This window comes from Stegostoma tigrinum, chromosome 12 (genome assembly GCF_030684315.1).
Source record: "Stegostoma tigrinum isolate sSteTig4 chromosome 12, sSteTig4.hap1, whole genome shotgun sequence".
Taxonomy (NCBI): Eukaryota; Metazoa; Chordata; class Chondrichthyes; order Orectolobiformes; family Stegostomatidae; genus Stegostoma; species Stegostoma tigrinum.
In genome coordinates this window covers 48,283,379-48,305,264 of record NC_081365.1, presented here as the reverse complement: position 1 = coordinate 48,305,264, position 21,886 = coordinate 48,283,379, and the positions used below count along the sequence as shown (strand labels likewise).

Here is a 21,886-nt window from a genome sequence, read left to right as displayed (position 1 = left end):
GACACAAATTTGCACACTCACAGCTACCATAGTTGAGAACAACTCATTCAACTTAGCCAGTGAACAAATTTACAGCTGCCACCAATAAAACAGTGATGAAAACAATTAACTAGTAGATCTTAGTCAGACACTTCACAGCTTATCTACTTCTTGAAATGTTAGTTACAGGCTATTGAGGTGTATTTTCTGATTGCTCATGTTGACAACCAAGGACATATATCAAGAAATCCACTGACTGAGAAGTCACAAGCTGCTTGTGCATGATTTATTGATTTGCACTCCTGACATATAAAATTGTAAATGAGAAGTTCACACTTGGAATATTTGCCATTATGTCCAAAGTATATATTTCCTGCTATTTGATGGAGATGGAACTCAGACATTATTCTTTTATAAAAATTAAAATGTTCATATATAATAATTAAATGGAAAAAGCATAAATACATAAAATAATACTGTAACTGTTTTTACATGGATATGCATTTAAAATCTGCAGAGACAAATCAAAATAGTGAATGATTTTGGTAATGTTACCTCATTGTCAAACTAAAATGTGTAAATTTTCATAGAATTTGCTAATCCTTTCAAATTGCCTGCAGTATAATTTAGGGCATATCATCATACAGTAGTTGCACATTAGAAATGCCCTTTGTTTATTCAAAGACAGCTCTCGATACAACCACAGCCTGTGGGAGAATTTCTCCAGAGCCATTGTTTCCAGGAGAACAGTTGATCAAGTGCCAAATGCTGGAGGGCTGTTCACTTTCCGATGGAGTTTGATTGCAGCGATCAACATAAATTCATCAATTCATTTCAGGTGGGAATTCTTAATTTATTCTTCTAATATACTTAACAGACAACAAACAAGTTTGCTGGGATATTTAACTTAGTTTTATTCTGCATATTAATGACAAGTTTTTTTTTTAAACGAAATATCACAATGTTGGGATTAATTCAAAAAAACTCTCAGCTGCTTCCATGCCATTAATTTCAATGACAGGCACCATCAATAGTATTTTCCTGTATAAACTCTGTATGACTATAAAGGAGAATGATTTAATGTGTGCGTAATATGCAATACATTTTTCAGACAAACATTTAGACTTTCCTGTTAAGCAGCAGATAGGAAATTTTGCTCCAATATACTGATGGCCCACATCTCGAAAACGTTTATGAGCTTTTGAGGAGGAAGTGTTGACACCAGTTGTTGGCTCAGTGTTCCCAATCAGGAAGTGACAAGAAAAATCATTTTAATGCTTGGTCCTCATTATCATACATGTAGCAAGCTGCCTGCTTGAACTGAGTGTCCAGAGGCAAAAATCATCTGAATCAAAGGCCACATGATTGGCACATCAAAACAAGTTCTCATTATCACTATACCAAGGGAGTGCCTTGTGAATGCATAAGGGAGGTTGCCCCGAATGGCGAGACAAGCTTTACTTGTATTCTTTCACAAAATATTGCAATCACTGGCTAGGCTAGCATTTAATGCCCATCCTTGTTGCCCTTGACAAGATAGTGGTGAACTGCCTCTTGAACCACTGAAATCTGTGGTAATACATCTATACTCTTGTTAGGAAGGCAATACAATGGGTGATGATACACTCCACATCAGAATTGTGTGTGAATTTGAAAGGACTCCCAGGTGGTGGTGTTCCCATGAATTTGCTGCTCTTTTCCTTTGAAACCATAAGGCTATAAGAAATAGGAACAGTATAGGCCATTTGGCCCCTTGAGTCTGCACTACCATTTAGTCGGATCAGGCTAATCCAACAGTCATCACGTTCACTTCCATGCCTTTTTCCCATAACACTTGATTCCCCTACTGATCAAGAATCTATCTATCCCAGCCATAAATACACACACACACTTTTACCCCACAACTCTTTGTGGGAAAAAATTCCTCCTCATTCAAGGCTTAAACTGGTGCCCTGTAATTTGGAGGCTGTCTCCTCTGGTCCTAGATTATCTTATGAGGGGTAGCATCCTCTGAACAGTTATCATGTCAAACCCCTTAAGAATCCTGTGTGTTTCAATGAGATCACATCTCATTCCTCTAATCTTTATCGAGTAGAGTACCAAGCTATTTAGTCTTTGCTCATAAGATAATCCCCCATACTAAGGATCATCCCAATGAACATTTTCTTAACTGCTTCCAAAGAAATAATATTTTTTTCTTAAATAAGGTGACCAAAACTGCTCACAGTACTCCAGATGTGACATCACCAGCACCTTGTAAAATTGCAGTAAGACTTCCCTACTCTTATATTCTGATCCCATTGAAATTACAGCCAACATTCCACACGCCTTCCTGATTACCTGCTGTGCTCACTTTCTGTGTTTTATGCAGAAGTACCCCCAAGTTCCTTTGTGTTGCAGCTTTCTGTATTTTTTCTCCTTTTAAATGATACTCTGTTCTCCCTTTCAAAATGAACAATTTCAAGTTTTCTCACATTATAATTCATTTGTCAAATTTTGCCCACTTACCTAATTATCTGTAGCTCTCTGTAAACTGTTCAAATCCCTTTCACAATCTGCCTTTCCACTTATTTTTGTGACATCTGCAATTTTTGACACATTACATTCACTCCTTCCTCCAAGTCATTCATATATTGTAAACCGTTGTGGTCCCAACACTAATCCTGTGGAACCCCACTAGTCACGGTTCTCCAAATCAAAAGAAAGGACCCCTATCCGCATTCATTTATTTCCTACAAGGTAATTCTCTATCCATACCAAAATACTACCTCCAACACTGATGTCTAGAATCGACAACACAATAGAGACTTGCCTGAACCTGACCCTGCCACATTTGAACCTTTATCTTCTCTAAATGACATGACACTGTTTCAACATGCAGCTACTCATTCCCGACAACCTATTATGTGCTGCTGGCTGATCTTATGATTTACTTTTTATGGCGGTACCATGTTGAATGCTTTCTGAGAGTTCAAATACAACACATCTACTGGTTCTCCTTTATCCATTTTTATTGAGACTTTCTCAAAAACTCAAATAAATTAATCATGCTTGATTTCCCATTCATGAAGCCATGGTGACTCTGTTGATTAGATTATGATTTTCCAAATGGTCTGCTATTACTTACTTAATAATTTTCTGACAATGTGTGTTTGGCTAATAGGCATATAGTTATCCACTTCTTGTCTACCTCCATTTTTAAAAGGGGTGTTGTGTTGACAGTTTTTCAGTCTTCTGGTACTCCAAGAATCCAAAGCATTTTAGAAACAACCAATACATCCACTATCTCTGTAGCTAACTCTTGTTGGCAGTAGAGGAGATTAGTTTGGAAGATGCTTTCAAAATAATCTACGTGAGTTGCTACAGAGGAACTTGTATATGCTACGCGCTGATGACCATCAACGAGCAGGTAATTGTTGTGTGAGTGCCACCTAATACAAATGACATAACTCCTCTAATTACTTTGCCAATAATCAAGAGTAGACTGCCTTTGTAGCTCGTCTAAGAACTGTTCTGGCATTGGGTCAACCACCTAAACCAAGCTCTGGGACCTTCGCCCCAAGGCTGGTTACTCAGATGGTTAAAGGGTGATGCTAATAACACCTTGCTCTTATGACACTCTGTAGGGTTTTTGTGTTCCAGTGGAGTGTCCCTACCTTTGAACTGGGAGACCTGAGTTCAAGTCCTACCTGTGATAATGGGAACTGCAGATGCTGGAGAATCCAAGATAATAAAATATGAGGCTGGATGAACACAGCAGGCCCAGCAGCAGCTTTTGCGCTCCTGAGATGCTGCTGGCCCTGCTGTGTTCATCCAGCCTCACATTTTAATATCTTCAAGTCCTACCTACTCCACAGCTGTATAGGAACATCATTGAACAGGTTGTTTCGCAAATATCTTAGGACCTTTGTGTGTACTAATGGAAGTCTAATATCTGTTTTAGGGCCCATTGGGAAATTGAGCCACCCTGAAAAGGGCTGGCATTGGGCCCACACTGTTCAGCCATTCTAGGTATGAGCACCAACAAGGGTGTATTTAATTTCATTTTTAAATGCATGTGAAGCCAGAAGAAACAGGCATGTTCCCACAATTAACTCTAACCATCGGTGCAAGCCACAATTGAACACCAGCCACCTGCTAACTGTTGTTCAGCTACTGACCAGCACAGCCAGCAGCACATAATAGGTTGTCGGGAATGATTAGCTGCATTTTGAAACAGTGTCATGTCATTTAGAGAAGATAAAGGTTCAAATGTGGCAGGGTCAGGGTCAGGCAAGTCTCTGTTGTGCTGTCGATTCTACACATCAGAATGCAACGAGTGAAGTTTTAACCTTGGTGTCTATGCCTCATATCATTTGTAATACTGCTCTCCAGAGCTAAGATTATTCAACTTGTATGCTAAACAGTAAACTTTCCTATTTTTGACTCTGTTCTCCAGAAGGGTACTCAAATCTACGGTTGAATACCCAACCTAAATCCCTAACAAGTTTCTTTTCAGATTACCTGATATTGCCTTTGGTGATTTTATTTGTCTTGTCCTTCTAAAAAAAACCCAAGTATCAATCAACAAAATCACATACAAACTACCATTTTTTAATGTACTGGATAGTCCCTCTAAATTACTCGGGTTATTGAGAGCAGGCACATGTTATAAACCAGAATGTAGCATTTGTATGGAGTTACCATGTTTCAGATGGCACATAAATGACCTATGAACTCTAAAGGTTTAAATCTGATGATCTGCCATGTCAGATAATAATAGCGCAAACGTTCTACTTCTGCTGTATATCATGGGCTCCATGTTATGAGACCATGGACATCAGTGAGATGGTAATAGCCATCATAAACTTACTCAGAAAGTTTCAGCATTCCATATATTCCCAATATCCAACTAACAACTTGTTTATTCCCACTATTCCAAGGTTCTGACTTCTCGTCGCTAGCTTATCAGTTACCTATACTTGCTAAATTGTTTATTGCAGTGTGAAAAATCTCCTCTTGATATTTAGCAAATGAAAACTTCATGATTTCAAGAATTCATGTGCTTTCAACCATGAATTATTCATTTTTGCATAATCAGTCTCTGTGGGAGAACATCCCAGACGTAGTAGTAAGGGACAACTTACTACTTGAAATAAAGTATCCTTTGCACAATGTTCTCTAGCCTAGAGGAGGTAATGGCCTTGTGGCATTATCACTGGATTATTAATCCAGAGACCCAGATAATTATCTGGGGACCATGTACGAATTAATGTCTGCTGATGACCATGGACCCATTGTTGATTGTCAGGAAAAGCCCATCTGGTTCACTAAGGTCCTTTAGGCAAGGAAATTGCCATCCTTACTTGATTTGGGCTACATTGTGACTCCAAACCCACAGCAATGTTGTCTTAACTGGTTGATGACCTCATCATGAAAAATTAATTTAAAATTAATGTCTAGGCAGCAGTGGCTTAGTGGTTAGCACTGCTGCCTCACTGCATCAGGGAGATTAGTTTGGATGACTGTGTGGAGTTTGCACAGTCTTCCCAAGTCTTCCTGGGTTTCAACAGATGCTTCGGTTTCATCCCATATTCTAAAGATGTGCAGGTGGATTAGCCTGCTAAATTGACCATAGATTCCAGGAGTATGCACGTTAAGTAGATTAGCCATGGTAAAGGTATGGTTACAGGGCTGGGGAAGGGATCTGGGTTTAGGTGGGATGCTCTTTGGAAAGTCAGTGCAGACTCAATGGGCTGAATGGCCTCTTTACACACTGTACAGGTTCTATGATTCTTCATGTCTAATTTCTTTTAGTTTTATTCTTAAGTGACAGAAGCTATGATCTGAAACCATTATTCATAACTCTAACACCAATTAACCCTCAACCCAAGCAAAGATGAATATAGTTATGCAGATTCAGCCACATGATAAGTGAAAGGAATTTAAATATATTTTCCTTGCTCTTGATTTCACATGGGATAGTCACAGCATAAAACTAGGGCATCTGCCAAATTGTTGTTACCCATGGCATCTTCACATTTCATGATGCATGATGTATTTGCATATCATCAGGTGAAATGTGCTGAGAATTTATTGCATCTATGGCAACAACAAGAAGAAAGGACTTTTTAAATATGAAAAATTAGGACTTAGCATGCAGCAATAATAAATTCTGTTTTACTGATTGCTTCTTGCGTTATATCACTGCTATTAGTGAATTTGTTAATTAACTGTATCATCAACCAAGAAAATATGAAGTAAGGTTTTGACTGGGACATGGGGAATGGAGACTTAATCAGTCAGCCCAAGTTAAATCCCAGACTTTGGTAATGGTTGATCTCTGTCATCCTTTATTATTTGATTTGTGGCTTAATATTCAGTTTGTTAAATGGAATGTTTCATAGTAACAGATCATTTCATTGGAACACAAAGGAAAACTGCAGTAGGAAATATCCATCTGTTCCAAGCTCAGATCCTTCCAGCGCATATGGAGCAGCACTGAGGCATGCTTTAAGAAATCCAGAGCCAAGAATAAATTCTCCTGACTGAATGGAATGAAATGATTGTGTTATAACTATGAGGAGAAAGCCATTGTTGCCACTATTTGATTCCTTCGTACCAACCACTGACGGCTAGTACTGCCACTCATTCACCTTCCAATGCTAATCTCAGAGGCTGTTCCCTAATCTGTGTTGGAGAACAGACCACAAATATTATCAGGCAAAGGGTGGCTCAGTGGTTAGTACTACTGCTTCAGAGGACCAGGGACCTGGGTTGGATTCTACCTTTGAGTGACTGACTCTGTGAGTTTGCATGTTCTCCCTGTGTCTGCATAGGTTTCCTCTGTACTGCTCAAGTTTCCTCCCACAGTCCAAGGGCGTGCAGGTTAGAGTGGATTAGCTAAATTGCCTATAGTGTCCAGAGATGTGTAGGCTAGCTAGATTAGTCATGGAGAAATGCACGGTTACAGGATAGGATGTGGGTTGGGTCTGGGTGGTATGCCCTTTGTAGGGTAGGTGTGGACTTGATGGGCCAATAGCTTGCTTCCATGTTGTAAGGATTCAATGAAGCTCCTGTCCTAAATAACAGGATGTGGTTTATTCCATCACCGTAATTATATACAGCTTACATTAACTTTTAGTAGGTACATAGTATTCAGATGCTTCTATCACAAAACTATGCCAGACTGCTCTGCGCAAACTACCTCCAAACTGCCCAATGCTCCACCCACTGGCTGTGTTATGTCAAAGGTGGAGCTTCAGGTTAGCTCATAGTTTAACTCTTTCATTTCCATTATTGTATTCAATTGGGGGCAGAAGGCTAAAAACTTGAAAAGGGGTATCATGAGAGGAAATCAGATTTAAATGTAAGAAATGGCACGTCTTATAATTACTGGCTGTCTTGAATTGAAACTAGATGTTAGTATTGTCCTGGAAAATATTTAGAAAGAGCTAAAATATCAAGCCCAAATATTATTTCATTAACTGCCCACAGCAAAATAATAGCATAGAAATACATAGAAGATTGATTTGATAATGTTGCATGCAATAAAGTTCCAAGAGTAGCCTTTTTGAAATCGTAATTATAAATTAGTCATTACCGTCATTTATTGCAAAGAAAACACTATGGATAGATGTTAAGATTAACATTCCTAATATGCAATTCCAAACAGAATATTGCCAATCAGAAATTTGACATCATTTTCTGCTCCATAAAATTAATAGTGTCATGATTACATAACATATGTGCTATTAAACTTTGAAATCTCTCTACCTGTCGTAATAGCCTTGCACTTTGATGTTGAAAAGAAGAACTGCTATCAATGAGCAGGCACATTCGAAAATGGCTGCAAAGCCAACTGATCTGTCAGTTGTTAAGCCCACAGAAATTACAAAAGAGTATTGAATTGTTGGGACTGACTACCACACCCAGAAGCAGCTGTCACAGATATAATGACTAGGAATTAAAATTCATCATCTGCAGTAATACTTCACAGTGAGCCCTTCAAATCTGCCTGTTTTGGGGGTGGGGATAGGGGTGAGCATGTGATTTCTCAATCACAAGTATTCCTGGAACTAAACTATAAAACTGAATCTCATTATTCAATGAGGATGATTGAAGACCCACTTCCTGGTAACATCTGTAACAAAAATAATAAGGAATTTTGACAACCAAACATTGGAACACTTTGGAAAAATGGATTGCCCATTGAGTGTCAACACCCAAATTTTTACCTATCATAGACTGAGGAAAACAGAGTACTAGCCAGTGACACAATGCTTAGCATCCATAGACCCACCTGAAGAATCTGTCAGTTTTACCAACGAACCAATAGTGAGGCTATAGATAAATAGTTAACAACCTAAATGCAGCAACGTTGAAATAAGAGCACATTAAATTTAATTCCAAAGGTATGTCTCCATGAGACTTTCTAAACCAGCATCCTGTATCATCTAGAAACACAAGATGCATGGTAACACCACGAGATGTAAATGCCTCCCCAGGCCTCCTAACTTGGAACTTAATTATCATTCCTTCACTGTTGCTGGGTCCAAACCTAGAATTTTCTTCCTAACAATCCCTGTCTACTCAGCGATTTTTCTAGATTACCTACTGCTAAGATCCTGGAGCTAGGGAAACAATGTGAGCCAGGACGACAAATAGGACCCACATCAAATTTGCCACCTACAGCTTCCATCAGCAACTATGAGGAGCTCAGCCGGCTGCCAGGCTGAACCACCAGAGCCCACAGCATGTTCTAATCCAAAATCCAGGCTGTGTCCCTCTGAGGCTCATGCTCACAACTCCACCCTGTACCTAGACTGCAGGGCTCAAGTCCTTCCCCGTGAGGCTTACAGCCTCCGCTCCCAGGGCTCACGTCCCGCTCTGGCTGGAGGAGTCATACCATAGCCCCAACCCTAGCCTTATGAGCTCATACCCAAACCTCCCCCAGGCTCATGAGTCCCCCTCTCTCAAAGGCTCACACATGCTCCCCTACCCCAATCAGACCTGATACTGACTGCCATCCCACCCACCCTCCCAAAATCACTTCCTTGAGGTCACCTACTTCACATCAAGTCTTCCAAAAATACAAGTTAGTGCTAGCCCCATGAAATCTCCACAAGAGGCAATTTCTCTTTCCTTTGTACACTGACAGTCTCTCTTGTGTGCTCTCTGTCTGTCTCTAGCCCCCTACTCCTGCCCTTTTGCATCCCAAAATCACTTGCCTCACTGCCCGATTCCTACTCAGATTAACATTGCAATTATAATGTAATGAGTGCAACCTTTGGTTCTGACGGTGGCCGGACATGAGCAGAAAGCTGTGGGCAGAATGATTGATGGGAGGTGGAGTGGAGGGTGTGGAATATCAGCTGGGAGTAGAGAATCAATGGGCATATATAGATGTGAGATAGAGAGAGATGGTACTAGGTCGAGGGATTTGGAATGGGAAATTGTAGGGGTAGATAGAGGAGGATGGGGTTTTATGGGCAGGAGAGTTGTATGGGAGAAAGTGTGGTTTAAGAAAGGAGAGGTGCAGTGGGAGTGCCTGCAAACAAAGTGGAGTGTGCGGGCATCTGGAAAATGCAAGGTGGGGAGGCAGGAATAGTGTAGAATTGACAGGGGAGGAGAGGAATGTGGAGTACAATCAGCTGGAAAGCAAATGGTGTAGGATTGGATAGAGGGATTTGAGAGTAGGGGAGGAGCAGGGGATGGGCACCTGCTGAGGATGGAATAGAGAGTGTGGAAAGGGGTGATCTATAATAATAAATAACAATAATAAAAGCTATTTTGCATTATTATAACTAATTACAGTAATTAGAACAACCAGTATAACTAACACTAATTAAACTATAATGATCACTGTAGTGATTTGTGTATGTTAAACAGTCACACTGGCAAAAAGAATTTGTCAGAACTCTTGCTCTTCTTGTTAAATTATCACATCTTGCACATGGGACATAGACAAAAACCTAATCTGAGTATTTCCTTCTTTGGATTGCTTCAAGGCTGATCAAGTACTTGTTCTAGCTTATTTTCTTTTCAGTCAATTTCCAGTGAGTTCTGTTGAACACTGAGCGTTTTAAAGGAAACTGTTATGAAAATGTTTCCAATTGTTGTACTTGGTGCAGTCAGTGGTTTCATTTCATTGTTATTTATTTCAATAGATCACTACTAGATGTTGAGTGATGACTGAATTAATTCTTTGAAACACAGATTGAACATTCTCAAATGCAAAACATTGCAAATGAGTGTGATCCAATGTTGTTGAATACAGAACTACATCTCTTATTTGTAAAGGCTGGATACCAGTTTGTTCCAAGACAAATGCATTCAGTGTTTGAAATTTCAGAAGCTTTGGTGAGTGGTTTATGAGCTGAAGGCTGAACTATAGACATTGCAATGCATTGTTAAGGGGGGGGGGGGGGGGGAAAGAATTATCCTTAAAGCAGGATGCAGCCTGCAGCCATATCTCCTTGGATTAGGTTGTCTGGTTTACAGGCAAGCAGGACTGCGTGTGAGACATGTAGAGGCACCCAGGGGACAAGGAGCCATAGCCTTTGTAAGCATCTGACAGGCTTGAGGTTTTTCAACTTGTCTGGGCAACAAGTGTTGGCCTGGCCAGTGACACTCTTACACTTGAGCAAATATATTTTAAAAGTGCAAGGTCCTGAGTGATCTTGACAGGATTAGATGAAAAACAGATATTTTGTCTCATTGGTGTTTTTTTTTTAAAAAGACTGTATTCTCCAGTCTCCTGCTTAAAATAGAGATGAGGCACACTTTTTCCTTTAATCCACCCTGATAGAAGATGTGTTATAACTGCAGAGAGGCTGCTATCCGGTCACCAAGTCACCCTTTATTTACTTGTGCACAGTACACTGGCTACAGCCAGTCAGTTCAGAGTCAGTCCCCCGAACAGAAAAGATCCCAAACTCCTGGTTACATGTTTTTTTTTTAAAAAAAGTAACAACAAATTGACAGGGAAATGGAGATGGTCAAACAAAACCCAAATCCCACTATGCAATCAGTTAACAAATCAGTCAACAATTTACAGGGGAACAAAGACAGTAACAGATTCCCAAATCCCATTGTAACTCACCACAAGAAAAAACTTCAGACAAAAGTGCATACAAGATAAATCCACACAAACATAACAAAACATGCAACCATGACACCCCTGGAAAACCAGCAATCAGCCCTCCCCTACTCACCTTCTGACCACCTCTAGGACAGCCTGCATGCAAGCACCTTCCAGCTCTCAGCCCACCCCTGCATACTTTCCAGCTCATAGCCCAACACAAACTTGCCTTCTATCCACCTCTAGGACATGCCTTTTTGGGATGACAGTTTTCAGGGCAACCTGCACATCAGGCAGCTTATATTATATTTTAAAAAATGTCTGCTAGACCCAGGGACACACAAAACAGTACATATGAAACAATCCTGACATAAAGGACCAGAGTCCACACCCAACATACAGGTACTCAGTCCATCCTGGAGGCCTGGGCCACCTGTAGAAACACAACATGATTCCAGAGGCTAGGCCTACATTCGAGAATAAGGCCTACCCATTGGATGTCTGGTCCATACAGAGGCCTAACCTACTCAAGGAAACAGTCTACTCACAAAGGCACAGCTGACTCATGGAGGCTCAGTCTAGGTGAAAACACTTGCAAAAGTAAAGTGTAAATACTTAGGACTATGGTGCAAAGAGCAAGCCATACTAACACATCATCTTTGCTTTCATTCCAAAAATAACAGAACACTGGCTGTAATTAGCCAGTGTAAAGAAGAACAGTTCACCAGCCAGCTCAGAGTCAGTGCTCCACCAAGGAGACTCTGATCCGCTAGTGATATTGGTCAGCCAGACCTTTCCTGATTGGCCCAGGTTAACAACCCCAATCAAGGATCTCATAGTCAACAAGATCCAGCTGGTTTCACTCACTACCAGTTCAAAGGTGTTTGAAACTCTCTTCCTGAAAAGACCATGGAAGCAGAGTCTTTGATTATGTTCAAAGCTGAGATGGATAGATCCTTGCAATCCAAAAGTGCAAAAGATTATCAATAGTCAGTGAGAATGTGGATTTGTGACTACTATCTGATCCGCTATGATTTTATTAAATGCTGGAACAGTTTCATGGAGCCAAATTGGCTATTCCTGCTCTTTAGTTTGCCTGCTTGTAGGTTGAGAAGCCCTGCAGCGGTCAGTAAAACCTGAGAGAATTGGAATGGCTCACAAACAGGAACTTGAATTAAATAGTGTTGAAATCACGCCAGAAACATTAGGAAGTATCAGGACACAAGGAAATTAAAAGAGATAGCCATAGGACAATAATCATACAATAATGCATGCACACCTGTGAGACAAACACAAAAGAATTTTGGGGAATAGTGGGCCCATACTGGTACTGGAAGTAGTTTAATTGAAATTTAAGTCTTCTGACACACTTTCCGACAACTATTCCATTAGAATAGTGGTGCAGGATGCGTTAATTCTTCCACATTATGTTCTTCCTCCTCCTCTCAAGCTGCCTTTCTGATTCCTGGAGGCAATAGGTGCATCCTTATAAGAACTTAACATCCATTGAGTCTGCTGTCCCATTCAATCAGGTGATGGCTGGTTTGATAATGTTTAGCTCCTTTTTCAAGCCTTGATCTCATAATTCTTCTTTCCCTTAAAATCTGCCTGTCTCAGCCTTAAATATATTTAATGAGCAACCTTCTACAGCCCTCAGTAGTACAGAATTTCACAGATTCACTGTCCTCTGAGAGAAAAAAATCTGCCTCATCTCTGTCCGAATTGAGGTCCCCTAAATCTGACATTGTCTCCTTTGGTCCTAGACTCTTCACAAAGGAAAATAACCTTTCTGCACTTACCCTGTCAAGCCACCTCAAAATCCTGAATATTTCAATAAAGTCACCTGTCATTCTTCTAAACTCCAAAGAGTGCAAGCCAACCTATTCAACCCTCCTCACAAAATATTCCCTCCATTCCAGGATTAAATGAACTTTGTCTTGACTGTTTCCATTGTCAGCTTATTATTCCTTCAGAATGGGCATCAACCTGTTTGCAGTATCCTAAGTATTTTCTAATTTATGCCTGCTATAGTTTTAGCAAGACTTTCCTATTTTAATAGAGACAAAAGAAAAACAGCAGACACTGTATTCCAAGGAGGCAAACAGAAGAACATAGCAGGCCAGGCAGCACCTGGAGGAAATGAACAGTCAACGTTTCGTGTATTACCCTTCTTCAGGACTGGATGTGGGGGCGGGGGGAGCTGCAGATTAAGTTGTGGGGAGGTGGTGAAGTATTTATTTCTGTCATCCAAGTCATTAATACATATTGTGAATAATTGTGACCCTAGCACTGACCCCTGTGTCAGTCCACTAGTTACAGGCTGCCATTTGAAAATGCTTCTTTTTGTCCATCTCTCTGTTTTCTATTAATTAGGCAGTGCTCCATGCATGTTAATATACTATCCCCAATCATAATCTCTTCCCTTATTCAATAGCTTAAGGTGTGGTACCTTTACAAACACCTTTTGGAAATTTAAATCCATCACGGCTCCTGGTGCCTATCCTACTTGTTGCCTCCTCAATGAATTCTAATCAATTTATCAGGCATAATAGCTCCTTCGCAACACCATCCTAATTCTGCTTGATTGTATGATGTATTCTTAAATGCTCCACTCTAATATCCTTTGTCATAGGCTCTGATGCTGCCAGGCCTACTGAGGTTCTCCAGCAATCTTTGTTTTTGTTTGATCCAGGGGACTTGTTGGCCTTCAGCTGGACCTTTCTCAACACATTTTCTCTTATGTTATTGCATGTATTTCATTTCTTCTTTTGCCCCTTGATTACTTTATATATTTCAAATGCTACTAGTGTCTTCAACCACGAAGGCTAATGCAAAGTATCTTTTCACCTCCTCTTCCACTGGTTCTCTATTTTTATTTCCCCAGTCTCTTGAAGGAGTTATTGTTCCATTTTGGCCATCTCTTCCTTTTTATATTGTGGAATCATTGTATGTCGAGACTGTTTAAATTAGGTTGAGTAGTAATGAGATAAATAGTACGTGATTAGGAGCACAAAGTAGAGAAAGTTTAGCTTTGTGAAACAGTGCATATTGCCGTAACTGCACTCTGCTTTTTCTAGTTTGAGAAGTCACGTAAGGTGGATAGCAAAAAGCTAGAGTTCGCAGCATCTGTACATTCTTATCTTCACCTCATCCTGCTTTAATTAATGTATGTCTGGTTGCCTAAGTAACGACCTTGCCTTGCTAGAACACAGTACAGTTTCAGTCTGTTTAACTTGTTTGTACCGCAGTATAAATACTGCTTCTTTTTTATGCTTGTTGGAATCTTCAGAGCCTGAGCTTTCGTCAGCATTGACTCCCTATGTGATATCACGAATAAAATCTCTTTGCTGCAAATTCTGAACCTCTGGTCTGTAACTAACTTTGTCACTTCAATAATCTGGTGTAGTCAGCAGGATCCATTTATTTATATAATATATATACATACATATGGATCCAAACAAATTGATAAAAAGGAAAGTGAGAGAAGGATTCAAGTTTCTCCAGCCGGTGACCCACATTAAGCAATCCTGGTCCGATCTCAGGGAGGCCGGAAAGACAGGACAGGCAAAGCAATGTGTAGAAGACAGAAACTTGTTGAGGAATTCTCAAGTTTAATATACATAAATTATTAAGACGAAAGAAAGAGTCCAGGAGACTTCAAGAACTAAGGTATAAAGAGATCTAAGGGTTGGGAAAGAATGAATTAGAACATAGAAATATGTAGAGTTCAGATACATAACTATAGAGTATTAACGTTCATTTGAATTCAGAGTTTGATCCCTTGGTAAGTCAGAATTGGTACAACAATGGGCAGCAGAATGGGAAAGGAAGCCAAGAAGCTCAAGGAGAAAGAGTTCCCCATGAAGATGAAAAAGAAAACCGTACAGAAGATCAAGAAATTTGATAAACAAAGAAAGATGCCTGGGGACTTTCCAGGATCACCCGCCGGTAAGATTTGGCTAGAAACTGGAAACAGCAGGTTCTCTGTTACGTTTTTACAGTGAGTTGTATGGGTGGTTTCACAGTGATTGGCCTTATGGAGGCACACTCAACTTGAAAAAGATTCAATTTTGCAAAAGTGAGACGGAAGCGGGAAACGGGGATCCCAGTTGGGATGAAAATTACATGATTTTGTGCTTTAACAAATGGTTGGAGGTGGCAAAACGTCATCAGCCACCCAAGACCCAGGAAAGACTAAAGTAATGAGTTGGAAAAGGTAATAAGGCCAGTATCCCTGCCACGGGAATATATCCAAAATTAGAGAAATCTGATACAGGAATATATCCAAAATTAGAGAAATCTGATATGTAAATATATCCAAAATTAGAGAAATCTGATATGGGAATATATCCAAAATTAGAACAGAGTGATGAAAACAAAGGTCAGGCTATGGATGACATTCTGTTGGCAGTTGCCCTCAGGGACTATCTGTCTCCTTATGATGACCCACAACCTCTCCAACTTTCTGAAATAGAGGCCTCTTCGCCTCCCGTTCAATGCTTCGGGCATAGAACGGGTCCAGACGAGAAGTAAGGCCATCACAAGGCGGGATCACACTCCTGATAGTGACTCTGAGGTACCTGTTAGTAGCACGGTTGAACAATATCCCAAAATAATAGTCGGACAAGCAGCCATTTTGTGACCTTGGACTTCCTCAGAGGTCCAAAGCATGATAAATAAGGCCCAAATCCTCTGAAAAAGCCTATTCCATTCAACAATTGGCTGGTCCAAACATGTCAGATTTATAATCCTCTGCCTATAAGTTGCGTATGGGACTTCCTGGCCTGTGGTCGAGGACTTGTTTGCCGTCCCTGTGGGCTGTAACAGTGATTGGGCACTGACAATAACAACCAGGGCCAGGAGAATCAGAGTAGAGATACCTGGCTCCAGACACGGGCCAAAGAGGTTATCATTAATGGGGCCAGACAGTACAGTGATTTTGGGGAAGTGACCAGATGTATCCAGGAAGAGGGTGAGCTGTTAACAGAATTCATTGCTAGATTTAAGGATACTTGGGAATCCTCGGCAGGTGTGGCACTTAAGCAGCACAGACCCCTAGCCATACAAACTCTTTTATATTGCCTTGATCCTAGTACTGTGCATGCCTTTTAAATTGGCTAACCTGACTTGGCAACAGCAGGGATGGAATGAAATGATTACGTCTCTGACCAACATGGATAGGCAAGGCTTGTTTACAAAAAAATCAACTGAACTTAAAGGCTACTTTGTCCAGTAGTTTAGATCTGGAGGTAACAGAGGTAACCAATGAAAGCCCCATAATGGTGATCATGACTGGAGATGGCAGGGAAAAGACAGAGAGCAGGATGCCTGCTGGTGATGTGGGCAGAAGGGCCATTGGGCCTGGGACAGCCACAGCTGGTGGGGAAGTGGCCTGCGGAATAGGCCAGAAATAGAGTGTCCCTTTTTCGCTCAACAACCCTTCCCATTGGGGCCAGTAGGAGTGCCATGGATGAGCAGCAAAACAAGCTATGATCAGATCATCCTCTTCTCCTGGGAGCACCCAATAGCAGAAATAGAAATTAAAGGGAGATGAGTAAACTTTCTAAATGATTCCGATGTGACAATTTTGTCTGTACCCACCTCTGTGGAATTACCTTGTTGTGCTAAAAAGATTCCTATCATAAGAGGAGCCAGAATTCCTATGGTTCAGCCCCTGACCCATCCCGTGCCTATAAAACTTGGAGATCATAGTGCACGAGACCTTTGTTATTGCCAAACATCCCTCAGTGAGCTTATTAGGACGCAAAACGCTTTGCAAGTTAGGGGCTATGATTCACTGCACTCAGCAGGGACCATTTCTGGAATTGCCCGAACATTCAGTTCCACAAGCCTATATAGCATGCTGTTCAAAGAAACGAAGCTCTAAAATCTGAAATAGCTGTTTTGAACTTTTGGCAACTATGGAACAACCCCCTTGAGAAAATGCTGGTGTGCTTAGCTGCAGCCCTTGCAGATAGGAGTGATGAGTGCCTGTGCTATATATATCATTTGCTCTCCACCAGTAGATTATTTACTAAGACCCATTGCACGGCCTTATTCTCCAAAAATCCTGAGTCCGAGAATTACACTAGAGAAGCTATACCCTTCTTAGATGTGCCCAATGCCCATTGCTTTGGGGAAAGATTTATTTCAGCTCCTTGGGACTGGGAGCAGCAATTTATCTGACTCATACCCAGCATTCCTTGTTTGAAATGGGTCCTGAGTCAGTCTCTCACGTCACTTGGCTGTAAATGCCCCAGCAACTACTAAGCAGATTGCTAAAGGGTTTAGGTGAAGAAAAGGCACTGAAGAGGTACCTCTTGAGGCTTTCGGGAGTGTAGTGATTGATGTCCTTTTGGTTCACTCAGGCTAATTAGAATACTGCCTGGGAAATGAGTAGTGACAATCTGTCGATTTCAGCCACCACACTCGGTAAACTTGTTTTATCCCTCTCCTCCTGCAGACGGTCCCTTTCTTCCTGTGGGCACTGCACAAAAACCATGTTGGCCTGACCTCCTTGGACCTGCCATGTCAGCAGAAAGTAAGGGCCAGTGCTGCCCTACCCTCTATTAAACAGTGCTGTTTGTCAAAGGAGGCAGAGGAGGGCACAAGGCTGGGCATTGAGGTGTTACTTGCTCAAGGCATTTTGCACCCTACCCATAGCCTCTGCAACACTCCCTTACTGCCAATCTCAAAACCTGGATGGAAAGGCAAGTGGATCTTTGTCCAGGACCTATGCGCCATCAACCGGATTATAGTACCCATCACCCCAGTAGTCCCTGACACCAATGTGATTCTATTCTCCCTCCCCCTGATTCGTCCTGTGCCAGTCATTGACCCCTGCTCAGCCTTCTTTTCTAATCCTCTCCATGAGGACAACCAAGATCTCTTTACATTTACCTACAGTGGCAGACAGCACACTTGGACCCGGCTTCCCCAAGGCTACACCCAGAGCCCCGCTATATCTGCCTCCGCAGTCTGAACAGGCCTCCTACAACTATCATTGCCCGGTGATAGTACAGTACTGCAATATTCCGATTGTTTATTGATTGACTCCCTGTGATTGTAATGCCTGTCAATGAGACACCGTGGTGATGCTGTGTCATCTGGGTGATAGAGGACACTGGTCCTCCACTCCAAAACTACAGTTGTGCCAGCCCTCAGTGCAAGACTTGGGCTTTGTCCTCGAGAACGGCACATGCTGAGTGGGACCAGAGATGGTCGAGGCGGTTTTGAAGGCACCCAGACCCGTGACACAAAAAGAAATGCTGTCCTTTGTTGGTATAATGAGCTATTGCAGACAATGGATACCTGAATATTGGCGAATGGATGCTGTGCTGCAGCAGACTACATTTGCGGGGGCAACCGACAGAAATAGACTGGACTGAAGAACAGCAACAAGCTTTTGGGGAGCTCAAAACCCTCAATCACCTGCCCCAGGGATTCCTGATTACAACAAGCCCTTTGCCCTTCTATGTCAGCGAAAAGGAGGGATCAGCAAGTGGCATTCTGACCCAAGAAAGCACAGCGGACTCAAGCGATCAGTAGTATACCACTCAGCTCAGTTGCCTTCCGTTGTTAGAGGAATGCCTGGTTGTCTACAAGCCATTGCCGCCACTGCTGTAATTTTGGAAAAATCAAACCCTATTTTTCTGGGCCATAAATGTGTGATTTTGGCCCCTCATGCAGTTCTACTGCTTCTAAATTGAGTGGCGACGCAACATTTCACCACCTTCTGCCTCACTTTCCCTTACTTTCTGCTGACATGGCAGGTCCAAGGAGGTCAGGCCAACATGGTTTTTGTGCAGTGCCCACAGGAAGAAAGGGACCGTCTGCAGGAGGAGAGGGATAAAACAAGTTTACCGAGTGGGGTGGCTGAAATCGACAGATTGTCACTACTCATTTCCCAGGCAGTATTCTAATTAGCCTGAGTGAACTAAAAGGACATCAATCACTACACTCCCGAAAGCCTCAAGAGGTACCTCTTCAGTGCCTTTTCTTCACTTAAACCCTTTACCAAACCCTTTACAAACTGAACATTTCCTTTAGGCCAGCACCCTCATTAAACCCCGCCACCCTTCTCACTGATGGATGAAAGTGAGCACAACTGCCTGCAGGTCATTGGTTTTGTCACATGTCCCCACCCTGACTTATGATCCACACCCCTGGACATTCCCAATGTGCTGCTTTTCACCAAAGGTTCCTCTTATTGGCCTTATGACACCGCTACATTAGCTGGGTATGCAGTCATCACCTCTTTTGAAACATTGGAAGCCTTTGCTCTGCCCCCGGCACCTCAGTGCAAGCAGCTGAGCTGTTTACACACGCCTGCGCTTGTATTTACACCGAAGGCCAGATACCTAACATCTACACTGATTCGGTATGCATTCGGAATGGAGCATTATTTTGAGAGCTTGTGGCAGCACTGTGGATTTATCACCTCCTCCGGTAAGCCCATTCAGCATGCTACCCTGATAGGTAAGCTGTTCTGAGCTGTACTTCTCCCCAGTAGGCTAGCCATTATCAAATGCAAGGGGCACACACAAGACAAGGCCCTCACTAGGCAACTCCATCGCAGACATCTGCTCTATCCTGAGCAACTGTTGTTTCCAGTTTTGCACACCAAAAATTGCTGAAGGCCATTGATTTGGCAGTTGCAGTACAGTCCAGGAAGGACCCAGGAAAGTAAACTGTGCTCGGGACGGTTGCATACCAGATTCAGATAATCTATGGAGACAACCCGATGGCAAGGTGGTGTGCCCAAAAGGTCTGTTCCAAGCACTTGCCCTCTGGCGCATAAGCAAGGGCATGCAGGTAAAGGGGGGATTTTACTGGATCCCCTGGACCCTGGATTACATGACGCAACAGGGCTACAACCAGTACCAAAAGATTTTGGATGATAATGCATGGTACGGGCTAGGTTATCTCAGGAAATAATCAAGATGGAGACAGCACGAGAGAAAGTGTCCAATCAATTGTCCTACACCCTGACCCAGACCCAGGCCACCCTGAGTGACCTGTTGGCAGAAGTGGTAGCCACCTGCATTGTGGCATTGCAAGCCGCATGGCTTTGGGCTTTGTTCCAGCTGAGAAAGGGCCTACCTGTTGCCTTGATAGGGTAGGAGTGCTGCACATTCGTACCCGACGAATCTGAAACCATCATCAATCTGGCCAACCACATTCAGCAGGCTGCCAAAAAGATTAAAGCAGTACAGGGTCAATTTCATAATTATTACACTCCTGGAACCAGTTGGTGGCCATTTGGGACTTGGTGGAGCACCCTGACCCACTTTGGGATCAACCTTGTTATAATTGCAGTGTGCGTTTTTGTGACCCACCTCATAGGTGCCATCCTCCCCCAGGGGGCAACAAAACCCTTTTCCCATGTTTCCCCATTACATATCCAACAGTCCTGATTAAGGTGAAAAGGAATGTTTGAGCATGAGACTTTTCTCCCTGCAATACGACCCTCTGTTCGCAGAGGAAGAATGGTTGATCTAGTGATCAAAAAGGAGGGAATTGTGGAATAATTGTGTGTTCAGACTGTTTAATTTAGATTGAGTAGTAATGTCTAGGAGCACAAAGCAGAGGAAGTTTAGCTTTGTGAAACAGTGCATATTGCCATAACTGCACTCTGCTTTTTCTAGTTTGAAAAGTCACGTAGGATGGATAGCAAAAAGCTAGAGTTCGCAGCATCTGTACATTCTTATCGTCACCTCATTCTACTTTAATTAATGTATGTCTGGTTGCCTAAGTAACGACCTTGCCTTGCTAGAACACAGTACAATTGCAGTTTGTTTAACTTGTTTGTACCGCTGTATAAACCCTGCTTCCTTTGTGCTTGTTGGAGTCTTCAGAACCTGAGCTTTTGTCAGTGTTGACTCCCTGTGATATCACAAATGAAATCTCTTTGCTTCAAAGTCTGGAACTCTAATGTGTAATGAATTTAGCCTCTTCGACATATATATTTAAAGAAGCTCTTACCGTCCATCTTGATATGACTTGCTAATTTACCCTAAAATTGATTTCATTTTCCCCTTTCTTGTCATATTTTGTTGGTTGCAGCATATGCAACATACCACCGCAAGTATTAAAACCCGGTCCAGTGCATAGTGCAATACTGACCATGCCGTGAACCTCCTCAGTCCCATCCCTTCATTGTTCAAGACAGTGGAAAAGTTGTTATAGTAGTCCGGTTGCCTGTTTGATGTTTTCCTCAAATCGCCCTGTGGTTTTTCCCTCTGCAATTTCAATGATGTAGTGGGAGAGTGAGTGTAGGGGAGGGGAGCAAAATGCCAAGTACATGCATTTGGTGGTGCCTTGCATCATCAGCAATCGAATTTCAGACTACTGCACATAAGAATTCAAAACATAGGAGCAGCACAAAGCCATTCAGTCCTTTGAGCCTACTGCACCCTTCAGTGAAAACATGACCAGTATTCTACCTCAACACTAGTTTTCTGCACTATCCCCATATCCCTTGAGGTTTTAATATGCTCTGCTTTTATCAGGGAGAGAACATGGTCTCCCTGACTGCCTGAATGGTCTGTTGGATGGTGTACTGAAATATCTTGGAATTGTTTCCCTTGACCCTCTAGAAGGACCCAGAAGCATAAAATTCTAAGTCAGTGATGATCTTCAGGACCTGACAGGACCACTGTGGTATGAAATTGCAGTATGGGTTGCAGATATTCAGTGACCACTACCCTGCTGAACTTGAGTCAACTTAGAATCACTTTCTTGGTCAGATGTAGGCAAAAGATGCCCGCCTGAAAATTTTTTGGTGGGTGGGACATTCTGTGTGTACCCTGCCTCCTCCTCCTTGTCTTTGCAGAGTTTCCACCT

The 21,886-nt window shown here is 42.0% G+C and overlaps 1 long non-coding RNA gene across 2 annotated transcripts in view; it reads left to right on the top strand.

Annotated features, from left to right (window-relative positions):
• The first annotated feature begins 697 nt into the window (after nucleotides 1–697).
• LOC125456798 (uncharacterized) overlaps nucleotides 698–21,886 on the top strand; it is a 110,935-nt gene continuing 89,746 nt past the window's right edge. For both annotated transcript variants that reach the window (XR_007248515.2, XR_009446560.1), the window contains exon 1: nucleotides 698–817. This is a non-coding gene — a long non-coding RNA (uncharacterized LOC125456798). The remainder of the gene's footprint in view (nucleotides 818–21,886) is intronic.